Genomic DNA, 14,076 nt, shown 5'->3' on the forward strand with positions numbered 1-14,076 from the left:
CTTCCCCTGTAGAGTGGCGGCTGGTGGGGGGGGGGGGTACAGGTGCTTGGTTAAGTATGTGAACTTGCCTCACGCACTGAATGTATGACTGCCACAGGACTCCCCTGGATTCTAAACCCTGCCAGATACAGATGAGGATTCCAGTAGCCACACACCGGCCATGAATTTTGCAGACATTAAACGTTTCATGACATAAAGGGGTTTAACAGTAAAGTTCTGAGCAAAATAAGGTCCCGGGAGATGTCCGGGAGAAGGGTCCAAAATGCAGGAGAATTCCGGTGAATACAGGAGATTTGACAGGTCTGCATTTGCCATGTAGCAGGAGGAGCAGTTGATAGTTTTGATAGTGTGATTGATAGTTCATCACTGTCCAGCGATTATATCGACAACGCAGAATTACATTTTATTATTTCTATAATAATATAAGATTATTGATACCAGATGAGTCAAAGGGAAATGTCAGCTATCTTTGCCACAGCAGGTGGACAATGGAAGAAACTAAATAGTGAGACAACAAGGAGGGATTCACTTGCAGAAGAAACTAATAATATCGCTTATGCCAAGGTCAAATTATTTATTCATGCCCTAAAGAAAAGTAGAGTAGATTTGAAAATGACGCTTGTGTAGGGCAGTGCTGTGTGTTGTGTGTCTTCAGGTTACAATTTCACTCTGTTTCGATTTTAGATTCTTGTAATTTCATTAAATTCTGTGTAGCAGGGCTGAGGCCTGCCCCTGTAAAATATAGTTTTTCGTCATATGCAAATGTTAGTATAAATGCGTACAGCTACTGTGGAAGAGAGATGGAGTGATCTTTTGGTTTTTATGAGCCAACCGAACAAAACAAAAACACTAGGCTGGAGTTGACAAATTCTCCAAGATGAAAGCAAGATGCTACCCCTTTTTATTTTTGTTTATTCGTGATTATCTGTGTAAACATGTTATTTAAAACATTCGACATTCACAGGAATGTGGTGCTTATTTTGCAGTTTATGTTAATTGGTTTATATTTGATACAAAAGTGTCATTCTTGGTGGAAAACAGGTGGAATGTATCAAACTTAACTAAAGAGTTAAACTGCATTATTACCCCTGGCTCTTTTTGTGAAGCCCATGCAATACATTACATTGTTTTCTTTTTTGTCAATGATCTGAAATAAGTCATCTAATGTGACTTGCAGCTACACTAAAATGATTTCTTTAATTGATGTTGTTTCGCTATTTGTTAACATTTTTACTTAACTAGAATATTGGATGCTGGCAGCAGAACAATTAGGTTAGCGTTAAAGCATTTACCCACTTTTAAAACTCAAAAGTTTCAGTGAAAATAACAACCGTAACGTTACACACTTTATTGCAATAAAGTGAGACTAGTGGAACGATAGTTTCAATTTTGTTATAAATCGGTGCTGTGTTTTAAAAATACTTGCATTGCACATTTTGTATAATTTATTTTAAGAATAAGAACAATGTTGACAAAGCGCAGCACACTATCTCGTTGTAAACTGGCCAAATTACTGTCTCTTTTTTCTCATTCATGAGACAGAGAATGTTCAATAATTATACAACTTTGCCCCCTATTCATTCATGAGACAGAGAATGTTCCCCCCCCCCCGCATTCTTCTGAAATGACGCCCCTGCTAAACACCCACATAAAATGAAAATGCTCAAATAATGTATGACTAGGTATCAACTACAAATATGTGATGACTATGCATTTGACCTAGACATGCTCTAGCAATCCAAGCTAAATAAGGGTATTTGAATGTATATACAGTATAAGGTGACATGTAAAACATTTTAGAAATGTGAAATAACCCAGTTCTGTAAAAGTGTCTTTATTAAAAGGAATATTCCACTTTACGAAGGACCTTGAATATATTGATGCCTTGCCTGAGCTCACTCATTGTATTGCTGCCTGCTCTTCCCTGTGCTACAGCCAGTTTGCATGAGCTACAGCATTTATGTTTATTAGCAAGCAGTTGCACACCATGCCATGCTAAATCACACATTTATCTCTGCATGATCTTGACAGATTGTTTGGGAAATAATTTAAGTCAGTGCTGTTTGCCTGTGGCAAGCATCCACTGGTTAGCAGCTAAATTGAGTCTTAAAGGAAAAGTGGCTTTTGGTAGATGTTGTCTGCCTCCGAATTGTAATCATGCGAAACAGAGTCTTTGACAAATTAGAACTCTCAGGCCTGTTTTGAAAGGCCCTGTGAACAACAGGGTTCGAGAGTTTGCACGCTGAGCCGTATCTGCATAAACTGGTTGATTCATCAAGCCTAAAACCAGTGCTTGGAGTAAGTCAAAAATGATTTCACATCACATCAAAATGCATCATTTGCAAATAGAATAAATTTCCCTAGATAACAAGTGCTAATACACATTATGAGTGCACAGTTTCTCTCTATCTCTAGTGCCTCTCTAATGTGTAAGGATAGGTGGTCTTTGCAATGATTATCTCTCTCAAATGCTGTAGTATTTATTTATTTATTTATTGATTGATTGATTTATTTATTGTCTTTTAAAACCCTGTCAGTGTAGCATTAACCCAATATCATGTACAGTATACAGGCCTTTTGGGATACTGATTCAATAGCACCCCCGTGGAAATAAATCCTTGTTATGGCTTGTGGATATAGCATTTCCAGAGAGCTGAAACTAAGGGATGGGTTCTGTTATCAAGCTACTGGATCCTAGAGGCTGGTAAATCTTGCCTGATTAGAAAGGTTTGCTGAAGTCCAATGTGGGGAACTATCCTAGACCATTTTCTATAGACTCTCAAGCATGATTTGAACTAGGATTCATTCATGGCATCTCCAAAGACTATAAAAAGCAATTTCTTTCATCCCTCCTCTTCTTCAGTATCACATTTCAAAACCATGGAGGATCCTCCAACACCCTGCACATCTCTATTCAGACATCTGTTTTACTCTCCCTTGCATCCTAGGACTGTATAATTGCATGTTGGTCTACAAATCGCATCTATCCACTTCTAAGGGCATTGCAGAGGTTTCTAGTATTGTAGAGAGGTTTCTACTTCTCACACACTCTATGACTGTCCATGTTTTCTGCTTATTTGGTTGACATGCCAACCTGTACTGTGACAACCACTGGATATCTCTTGTTTATCCAAAATAAAAAGCCAATGGTACTTTTGATATTTCTAATTCCAATTATTATTTTTTTAATTTATGTTTTGCTTTGTTTGCCTTGTAGATCTGCTCTTCTGCGGAAAGATAGTACTTGAAGGACACTATATAAACGAATTTGGCACGGTCCTCCTGTATGACATCTCTTTAAGGTTTTTGCAGTTAATCTACACCCCAGGTCCCTTTACTTGCTATATACATCTGGTTATGACATGCTCCACAAACTGAGGTGCAGAGGGTTAGTGTTGTTTGATTAACATTCTATATTCCACCTTTTAAAAACCCATTTAAAATGTATTGCAAAAAACCCCAAAACAAACCAAAAAAAAAAAACACATTAAATGTATTAATCCCAAGCTTCAGTCAACCACTTTCACAGATACATAGAATTGACAGATCTGCTAACAAGATATGATTCTTCCATCAAACCTATACTGGCTATTCAATCAAGGTCAGCATACAAACATTTTCATCTCAAAACCCAAAGCAAGTCTGAATGATAAAGACTCTCTGCTTCTACTTTTACATAGCATTTTTTGAATAACATTCCCGTGTTTACTGTAGTACTTTGACATTGCATCTTTTCCCACTGCTGTTGCTGTCCTTGTCTTCACTAGAACTGAAGTACTGAAAACACTGAAAACCTGAGGCCAGCCCAGCCTTAAAGAGATAATTGTTATAAAGCTTGCAATGTTTCAGGCGGGACAACTATAGTATCAGAAATACAAGTTCCTACAAGCCAATTACTGGCAAGTTCCCATCAACCTATACAGTAAAGGTATAAAAAGCTACTTTGCAAACTCAGTCCTGCCATGTTTTCGAATGACCATTGGAAATTCAAGTGCGGCAGCAGTGCTAGTCACGGTTATTAAAAATGAGTTAGTCTTATCCTTAAAGCACTAAACAAATTAAAAAAATTTTAAAAAGTACTTCCCCCTACCATTGTTCTGGATCTACAAATCAGATGATGACCCCAGCTCCTGGATCAATTCCCAGATTTTCAGGAAGAGCTTTTAAGATCCTTAACGATCGCCGGATTTAATGTCTTGCGGGAAATATCCTGAAAGTAGGAAAGAATTCGATATATATCTTGCAATTATTTCGGCTCTTGCAGTGAGATATGGTTGGACTTGATTTATGAATACCACAAGTCCTTGGTAGCCAGAGTAACATTTCACCTTCAACTATATAATCAGTATCTCAATTGGTCAATCCTAGATTTTGGTATTTCTAACAGGCATTTTGCCGGTCATCGTCAGCTTGAATGCTCCATCTGCAATTTTTTAAATCATAATCCTGGATTTTGCCCTCAAACAGTTTACCAGCTTTTCTCCCAGTTCTTCCAGCTCTTCATCCCCGCAGTTCCATGCTCTGTCTTCTGGGTTGGCATGAAACACGACTATTAAGAAAGTTCTCTATGGTCATCAGGCATTTTTATCATGAGGTTCTCAATTATGTATCAATTTTAATGAGAATGCATGCTCTTATTCTGACTTCTGTTTTCGCTACCACAGAGAAGGTCACCCGAAATCTGTATGTCCCCTCAGGATTCACCCCAAGTCCAATGATACAAACCTCAGTGTTTGGTTTTAAAAACTCTGTTTACAAATCCTCCATCTACCCCAATCAACATAGGAGAACTGTCACACTTACTGTCCAATACCCTAACAAAACCTTTGTAATGATCTGACTTATGGACTAAGCCAAGGCTACCAGGCAGGTCTGCATTCCCTACCTGAAAGATCTCACATTAGTCAAAATCTTCAGTCTTCAATTAACAACCCCTGTGCTGTAGATGAGCTTCTGTTTAAAGACGTTTCTAAAAGTAATCTTACTGGGCCTCTTTCTGTGCCTCCTTTCAAGCGTTTTAGAATAAGTCCTATCGGAGTGCCACCCGAAAATATTCTTGAAAAAAAACAGCTTATCATAGATTGTCAACTCCGCATGGTGGCAGAAAAGTGAGCATTAATAGTCTTTTTCCCTCTGATCAATTCTCTTTGCACTATGCAAAAATAGATGATGCTATTCACATTATCGAAATTGCAGGAAGGGGAGCATGGTTGTTGAAAGCAAACATTATCGATGCTGTTAAAATTATGGTCATTCATCCTTCTCAATGGAATCTTTTTGGTATTAAATGGAGATCTAAATACTTTTTTTTGCTGGGAAAGCAAACAAGTGCATTGTGACAATATGGCAACATTAATAAAGGTAGATCTCCTTCCCCCTACAATCATGAAATTGCTAAGACGTTTTATATGGTTAAGTCTCAAAGTCTCATCTAGAATTACATTATCCAATCCGTTACTAAACAACATTGCTGATGCTTTATCTCACTTTTGCTTTCATGATTTCTATCAATTGTGTTCTAATGCAGAAGCTCAAGTTATTGCATGCCCCTTGTTTAACAAATTAATATTAAACTAACCATTATGCTTCATTTCAGATCTCTCTTAAACTGCCAAACATTACATGAGATCTGCCTTGGCAGATTCAACTGTAAAAGCTTATGATGCAGGTTGGGGTCAATATGTGTATTTTCAGTCATCTTTGTGTTCGTCCAACTTTCCATTTGATATTACTATTCTACTAGCTTTTATAACCCACTGCGCTAAAAATTGCAGTTTGCAATTATCTTCTATTCGACAGTTGATTCAGTTCCATCTTCGATGTCCAGTAAAGGAACTCCACCCAGAGTGCAAGATGTGCCCTATAGCTTGGAGATCGGCAGTTCAAATCCAAGCTATGTTTAGTCCACAGAGAGGTTTTTTTTTTTTTTTTTTTTAAGAGAGTTGATTATGAAGGATGGAGTGTTTTCTATCTTTCTTAGACAAAGATAATCTGATAAATGAAGGGAAGGAGCAACTGTTCTCGTTGCTGTGTATTGCCAGGGGATTATTATTTATTGGTCACCAGACCTGGATATAAAAATAAAGCACGCTTTCCAAACTGGATTACAAGGCTCTGTCTGATTAATTACTGCACTGCATCACTCCTGCACCTGTATACAATTGTCATGGAATTAATCAAAACCCTTGAGTCTGGTATGGTGAGGAGAATACATAAAATAAATACTGGTGTTCAGGTAGTCTCCTTGTCTAATCCGTTGTTACAAATACACACTGACTGTGGCTACAACAAGGAGGAGTGGAACGTGGTAGATATGGAGGCAAGTCCATATGATATTAGAGACATTAAAATGACCCATGGTGTGCCTAGATTAGAGTATTTGTGTGAGCAAATTGAGATGGATAAGTACTGGACTTTCTATAACTGTCCAGCAGGGGATTCCACAAGATTTGGTTTGAGAGCATTAAATTCCACTAATAAACAAGCTTCTCCAAGACACACTGATTGTTGAAGTGCCAGCTAAGACAAGGCCCATTTCAAAAGAGAGTTTGTACAGTTTGTTCCCCTGGAAGATGTTGTGTTTATACTGTTAGTTCAGGAGAGCCAGTGGTTAATTTCAATGGAAAGGAAATAATAAGAGCAACCTGCCTTAAGTGTAAACAGCCAGTAGACTGGGGAGCCATGGGAATCATGGTATGTCTGCAGTGTAGGGAGCTTACTGAGGGAGCTGCAGTACATTACCGGTGTCAACCAGAGAAAGATCATTATACCTGTGATGCACGATACTGGATTCCCGGGACCAGCCTTGCTGTTTGAGGGAGAAAAGGAACACGGAAAAAGATGGGGTCCCTCTTGACCTGAAGAGAAGATCTAGCTTGCTTGCTGCTAAATAGTTTTTATCATAAAGTTTAGTTGCATACTGCATTTTCTATAATTAAAAATAAATTGATCGCTAGCACCAGTTTTTCTCTAGAAAATGAATTACAGTTGTTTTTTCTTTTAACACCTTTTCAGCAAAGCAGCAACACCTCAAGTATTTATAAACAAGGTCAGAGATATGGGCTTTTCTAACTAACTTTTTTTTCTGACAAATTAACTTATACCCAGTAAAGGCCATGCAGAGTGTACTTTTATCGGTCAAAAGGTCAGGGTGTGGTTTGGTCTTGCTGTATCACTCGCTAGAGGTGGGTTTTTAAGGAAGTAGGGTGAAGTCTATTTTCTGTGAAGGTATTAAGTCAAGATGTATAATTAACATGCCAAACTTATTAATTAGCTGTGATGAGTTTATGATTTATATTTACTTAAACTAATGCATTATAATTATATTTACTTAGAGTAGGATGTGCATTTTTGCTTTAATGTGCTAAATATTTTGTAGTATAAATTTAAACATTTAGGTAAGCTTGATAGCTAGCAGACACATTGTAACCACATACTGCATGAGCAGAGGGGTTGTGGTCACGTCATGAATGGTGGGTAGGCAACTGAAAAATTGGACATAAAAACTTTAGTCAAACGATACCAAAACGTTCTTTTTCTGACCTCCGATCCTCAACTGAGCTTGTGAGAATTTGAACCCAGCTTCTGTAATGTAATTCTGATTTGAGAGTCTGCCTGAAAAGCCTTTACCTACTGATTGACATCACTAAACCGCTCTAAATCAATTGCACCACAAAGAGGAGGGTAAGCATATATTCGTTGCCTGAAGTATAGCTGTCTTGTTGAGTAGAATTAATACAGCCATGATGAAAGGTGGTTTAGTTAGATTAGTATGCCTGACAGAAAGCAGTAACTGGTTTGAATAGTTTCTCATTTGATTGTTTTTTAAATCATTTTATGATATTTTACAAACGTGATAAAACATTGTTAGAAACTTAAAATTGTGAAACTTATTATTGTGCTTCATTAAATATAGTCTCTCAAAAGGAGACTGTTATCCTAAATACAAGTACTGTGTCTTTGTTTGTCTCTCATAATGTTTAGTGGATTCAGTGTATTCATTTCACTTGGTCCCAGTGCAGGAAAATTTACCCACTAGGAGAACTGCTCCCTCCTGAGTTTTACCTTCAAGACTCGAACGTGACAGAATCAATCAGTTTGCCATAGCCCCATAATCTAAAATACTAACCAATACAACAACATACAGTATCTCTAAATGTATAATGAAACAAGGAACACTAGTTCATGAAGGTTTATAATGTATGCAAAATAACTTAAAATAACCAGGGGTACTTTTTAAAAAATACGAGCTTTAGAATCACAGCTCTTTCAAGAGATGCTTTTGAGATCAGGCATTGTATTTGAAATGTATAACTAGCAGCTGTGAATGGTTTCAACTTGGATTGTTCTTGCATTTTTTATCAAAAGCATTTTTTTTTTTTTTTTTTTGCACAGCAGAGCTGCAATCTTATTGTCATTTTGAGAAATGTGAGCCTTACAGGCATCTTGTCTGTTTAAACCAAACTGAAAAAAAGAAAAGAACAGAAACAACTTAATGGGAATGATTACAGCAAACTAATTTAGTGCGTGGAACTGGTATTAGAGCATTACATATAAAATTCAAGGTTCAGACGTATGGTTTTGGTTGCTGTATTACTGAGTCTGGATAAGTTCAAAGCCAGTTCAAGGCAGATTTACTAAGAAATGATAATAACAGTAGTGGGCCAATCAAATCCTGCACCACTCAAAATGATAGTCAGGTAAATGTTAATAAGAAATGACAATGACATTTGAAAACTACTTAGTCTATAAGAAACTTCTAGCCACATAAAGGGGTAGTGGTGAGAATTATGTTATTCCTGTATTCACTGAGGTCCTTTCTATCAGCGCTCCTCTCAGCTTGCTGTGATGCATTAATAAGGTGGTCGACTATGAAATCAGTGAAATCATGCAGAACACACTGTATTCACAAGGGCACTCAGCATTATAAAGTTGAAGAGGGAAGAGCGGGGCTTACATTTTTAAAAGTTGACTGTTTCCCCCAGTACAATGCTTTCTTTGTTGAGCTATTTTTTTTTCAGAAATATTACTGTTATTTCTTACAGATAACTAGTACAATTAAAATTACGAAGCTAGTTAACTAGATGGCATTATATATATGTTCAATAAAAGATCTTAAAAGGAAAGTGAGGACACAGTTGGAATTAAAGTGGAAACAGACTTAGGTTGCAATTAGGAGAGTACAGGGATTACCTAGCTACGTTACCAAGCTATGTTATTAATGCTGAATCATAAGAACATAAGATAGTTTACAAACGAGAGGAGGCCATTCAGCCCATCTTGCTCGTTTGGTTGTTAGTAGCTTATTGATCCCAGAATCTCATCAAGCAGCTTCTTGAAGTATCCTAGGGTGTCATTGGGATCCATTAGCTACTAGGAACCAGATGAGTATTAATAAGCAGAATGGCATGCTAGTGTTATAAATTGTCTTAATCCAATGTTCAGAAAATATTAGCCACATTATGCTTTTTCTTCACAAAGTCAGTAAGTTATCTAAAAACACTCAATAATAAATAGTGGGTCAAAATTAGGTCAAGGATACCACATATTTTGCCTCACCCCTTCAGTGTAATGCATTTATCAGCAGTAGTAAGTTCAATGCAAACATACAGTACATACAACTCCTTGTATAGTGCTACATTTTTAAAATGATAATAGATCTGCCCCTCAGACTCATCTTGCTTGCTTGAACCCTCTTGCTGAAATCCCTAGAGGCAAGGCCCTAGAACAATTTATATTAAAAAAAACACATTACTTTCGAAAAACAACATTAACATTTGACTTTCCTTGCAAGATATTATTTAATGCTTGCTGTTAAACTCGTGCCAGAGCAATCAAGCATAAAGGCCTTTTCTAAATAAACTGTAGATAGACAAATGTTTTGAAATTTTCACAAAAAATTACCTTGATTATAAAGCACAATATTAATTGCATTGACCTCAATGCAGAACAAAATGTGTTCGCTGAATTTTTTATTTGACTGGTTTTGACTAAAAGTTGGCAGTGCAGGTGATAATCAACCTTTGCAAGAACTGCAGAAACATTCAGAAACCAGACAGTTAAATATATCTCTTTGAATGGGTCTTCATTATCTTCTAAATTATCTCCATTAGAGCCACAACAAACAAAGCCATTCAAGCAAAATTACTTTGAAGACAAAAGGCCTTTAAGAAAAGGTTAATTTAGTCCTGAGAGTCAGTATTAAAATAATGGCATTATAAAATAAAAACCAGCATTTGATTTAATTGCTGCATATGTACATAGATTTTGAAATTCCAGAAGGAGAACATTATCATCATATTTTCATAACACATTCCATGCATATTTAATTAGTTGCAGTGAGATCTAATACAATTCAATTAATGATGAGCGTATTTATCTAATTACAATGTGTCAATATCAACAAAAAGGTGACATTTTTTTGCCAGGGTGCATTTACACACCAGGCTTCAAATAATGAATAAAGAGCATGTTGAGTGTATATAATATTAAATACTATGCAGCACATAGAGTTGCAATTAAATCTGGCTTTAAACTGACTTGAGCTCGTCATATATTGTCACATGATTTTAATGGAATTTTGGAAGTTTGTTTCCAGGACTTATATATTAGAGAAAAACAATAATTACTCAATATTAAAGCAACCAAACCCAGAACCAATGTTTACAGCAGTATTTAGTCAGCTGTTTTTTTAAAGAATGATCCTTGATAACATAAAAAAAAGAATCACACTTATAAGAGCATGCATTATATTTGTTTATTTTAATTAATTGATTAAGTTAATTAAAGGCGGATGGAAGTGCATTAAAATATACACAATAGTAAAAAAAAATGGAACTGGACTTTTCAAACAAGAAATAAATTTGATGGAAATTTTATTTTAAGCTACTATGAAAGTAATACATTTTGTGTTACAGTTCATAAAAAAACCAAACAAATAAAATAAAAAAAAAAAACATAAAAAATGACCCACATCCTCAGGTGATGAATCTGCAAAAGAGCCATGCAATAAAGTTTCTGTACTTTCGGTGACACTTGATTTGAATTGATACATGTCCTTTTTGTCATTGAAACACTGCTGCTCACTGAATGCTTGTAGATTTCTAAATTGATAAACCCTTATCCTTGCAGGAATTTCCCTGAACGTGTTGAATAGCACTTTAATGCACATTAATTATCATTGGATAATGAATCACTTGGTAATCATTTGATAATTGAAACAGAGAACAAGTGGGTATGCAATGTGCAGCACATGCTTCCTTGTTATTTTTGCTATTGCATATCTTACAGTATGTTTGGAGGATTTCCACTAATGTTATGTTGAATATACAGGTAATCAAGATCCTCCTAAACACCTGGTATCAATTGAAGCCCTCTTTTACAGTCCTGTTACCCTTTTTTTTTGTTTGTTTTTACCAGTGCTTAATTCAGGTTATCTAGAGGACCTGTAATAAGACTCACTGAACCTACAAATCTGACAGTTTCCTGTACAGACCTAATGTTCCCTACCTAGTTTCTAATAGCTGCCTACTGAAGCCCTTGTTGGTTTATCACCTTTTTTTGGGGGGCTGTGCTAAATAAATGAGAAACACCTTATCAGAACAGTAACTGAAATAACTGTTTAAGCTATGAACAGGGTACTTTTTTATTTGTATATATTTTTTTAAAGTAGCTGAAAATGTGCAAAATGAAATTATTTGCCATATTTGGTAACTAGTAGAGCGTTTCTTTCGGCTTTCCACTTTTAATGGACACAACACACAACTGTGTTTCTCCCAGCCGAAGACTCACTTTCACCCAATGGCGTAGCTATGGGGTGGTTTTAGGAGTTTGTATTGTGTTAATTTATTTATTTATCTATTTATTTATTCAAAAAAACCTGACTCTAAAGTACATCCCTGTACCTAATGGAACTTTTTGTTATTTATTTATTTTTATAAAATATGATTTTAAATTAGGCTATAAAACAAATGAACAAAGATATTGCAAGACCAGACTCATGCATTCATCCTCATTAAACACACAACCCACTTTTTAACCTTTAGGTTTGACTGTTTAAGGTCACCCTCCTTTGTAACAATGTGCAGATGTATCTTAGAGTTCATTACCGGAAAGAAAGGTGGGAGTGGTAATAATTATAGATCATATCAGAGAGAACCATCACACAGTACCTGGTATAGCACTACCATACATGTAACCTGATGCAACCACTTTGTTAATATACTTAAATTAACACTAAATAATTTAACTAAGATAAGTAATACATTGAGCCAGAACTGCTCAGCTTCAATTTATAGTCCTCTGGCCAAACTTGCACAACATTCGAACAAAGGCACTCTGCAGACAACCTGTGAATTTACAATACTAGCAATAGGATGCTGAGTCAAAATATGTTAAACAAAACAAGTATCAAAATTAACCAATATCAAAATGGACCATATATATAGTGCTTATAGAAAGTCTATACCCCCTTGAACTTTTGTGTTTGTGTTTGTTGTGTCAGTGCCTCAGAGTTTCATGCGTTGAAATGAGGATTTTTTTTTACACTTATCTACACACCGTACTCCACACTGTTAAGCGGAAAAAAGTTTTTATTGAGAAAAAAATTATATATTACAAATACGAAACTGAAAGATCATAATTGGATATGTCTCCACCTAAGCACCTTTGGCAGCAATTACAGCTGTGAGTCTGTTGGGATAGGTCTCTACCAACTTTGCACACCTAGATTTGGCAATATTTCACCATTCTTCTTTACAAAACTCTTCAAGTTCTGTCAAGTTCCTTGGGGAGTGTTAATGGACAGCAATCTTCAAGTCATGCCACAAATTTTTGATTGGATTTAGGTCGGGACTCTGACGGCCACTCAAGGAGATTTACCTTTTTGTTTCTTAGCCACTCCAGTGTAGCTTTGGTTGTGTGCTTCGGGTCGTTGTCATGCTGAAAGGTGAATTTTCATCCCAGTTTCAGTTTTCTTGCAGAGGGCAGCATGTTTTCCTCAAGGACTTCTTAATACTTTGCTCCATTCATTTTCCCTTCTATCCTGACAAGTGCCCTGTCCCTGCTGATGAGAAACACCCCTATAACATGATGCTGCCACCACCATGCTTCACAGGATGGTGTTCTTTGGGTGATGTGCTGTGTCTGGTTTGCGCCAAACATAACGCTTTGCATTTAGGCCAAAAATTTCCATTTTAGTTTCGTCAGACCACAAAACTTTTTGCCACATGCCTACAGAATCTCCTGAGTGTTTTTTGCATACTTCAAACGGGATTCAAGGTGGGCTTTCTTGAGTAGTGGCTTCCTTCTTGCCACCCTACCACACAGGCCAGATTTGTGGAGGTCTTGGGATATTGTTGTCACTGCACACTTTGACCAGTCTTGGCCATAAAAGCCTGTAGCTCTTGCAAAGATGCCATTGGCCTCTTGGTAGCCTCTCTGATCAGTCTCCTTCTTGCTCGGTCATCCAGTTTGGAAGGATGGCCTGATCTAGCCAGGGTCTTGGTGGTGCCATTCACTTTCCACTTCTTAATAATCGCCTTGACCATGCTCCAAGGGATATTCAAGGCCTTTGATATTTTTTTTTATAACCATCCCCTGATCTGTGCCTTTCAACAACTTTGTTGCGGAGTTCTTTTGAAAGTGCCTTGGTAATCATGGTTGAGTCTTTGTTTTGAAATGCACTACCCAGCAGAGGGAACCTACAAGAACTGCTGAATTTATCATGAAATCATGTGAATCACTACAATTTAACATAGGTGGAGGTCACTTAACTTGGTGTCTGATTTTGAAGGCAATTGGTTACATCTGAGCTAATTTAGAATTGCTATTACAAGGGGGATGGACACTTAACCAACCAAGTTATCTCAGTTTTTATTTTTAGTTAATTTTCTACCAATTATAGAACCAAGTATTTCTACCTAGAATCATTTTTTCACTTGGAAGTTATGGGGTAGGATGTATAGATAAATTATGCATTTTATTTCCAAGCTAAAAGGCAACAAAAGGTGACAATTTTGAAAGTGGGTGTAGACTTTCTATAGGCACTGTATATATGTGTGTGTGTTTTCTTTGTGT

This window comes from Polyodon spathula, chromosome 13 (assembly GCF_017654505.1).
Source record: "Polyodon spathula isolate WHYD16114869_AA chromosome 13, ASM1765450v1, whole genome shotgun sequence".
NCBI classification, from domain to species: domain Eukaryota; kingdom Metazoa; phylum Chordata; class Actinopteri; order Acipenseriformes; family Polyodontidae; genus Polyodon; species Polyodon spathula.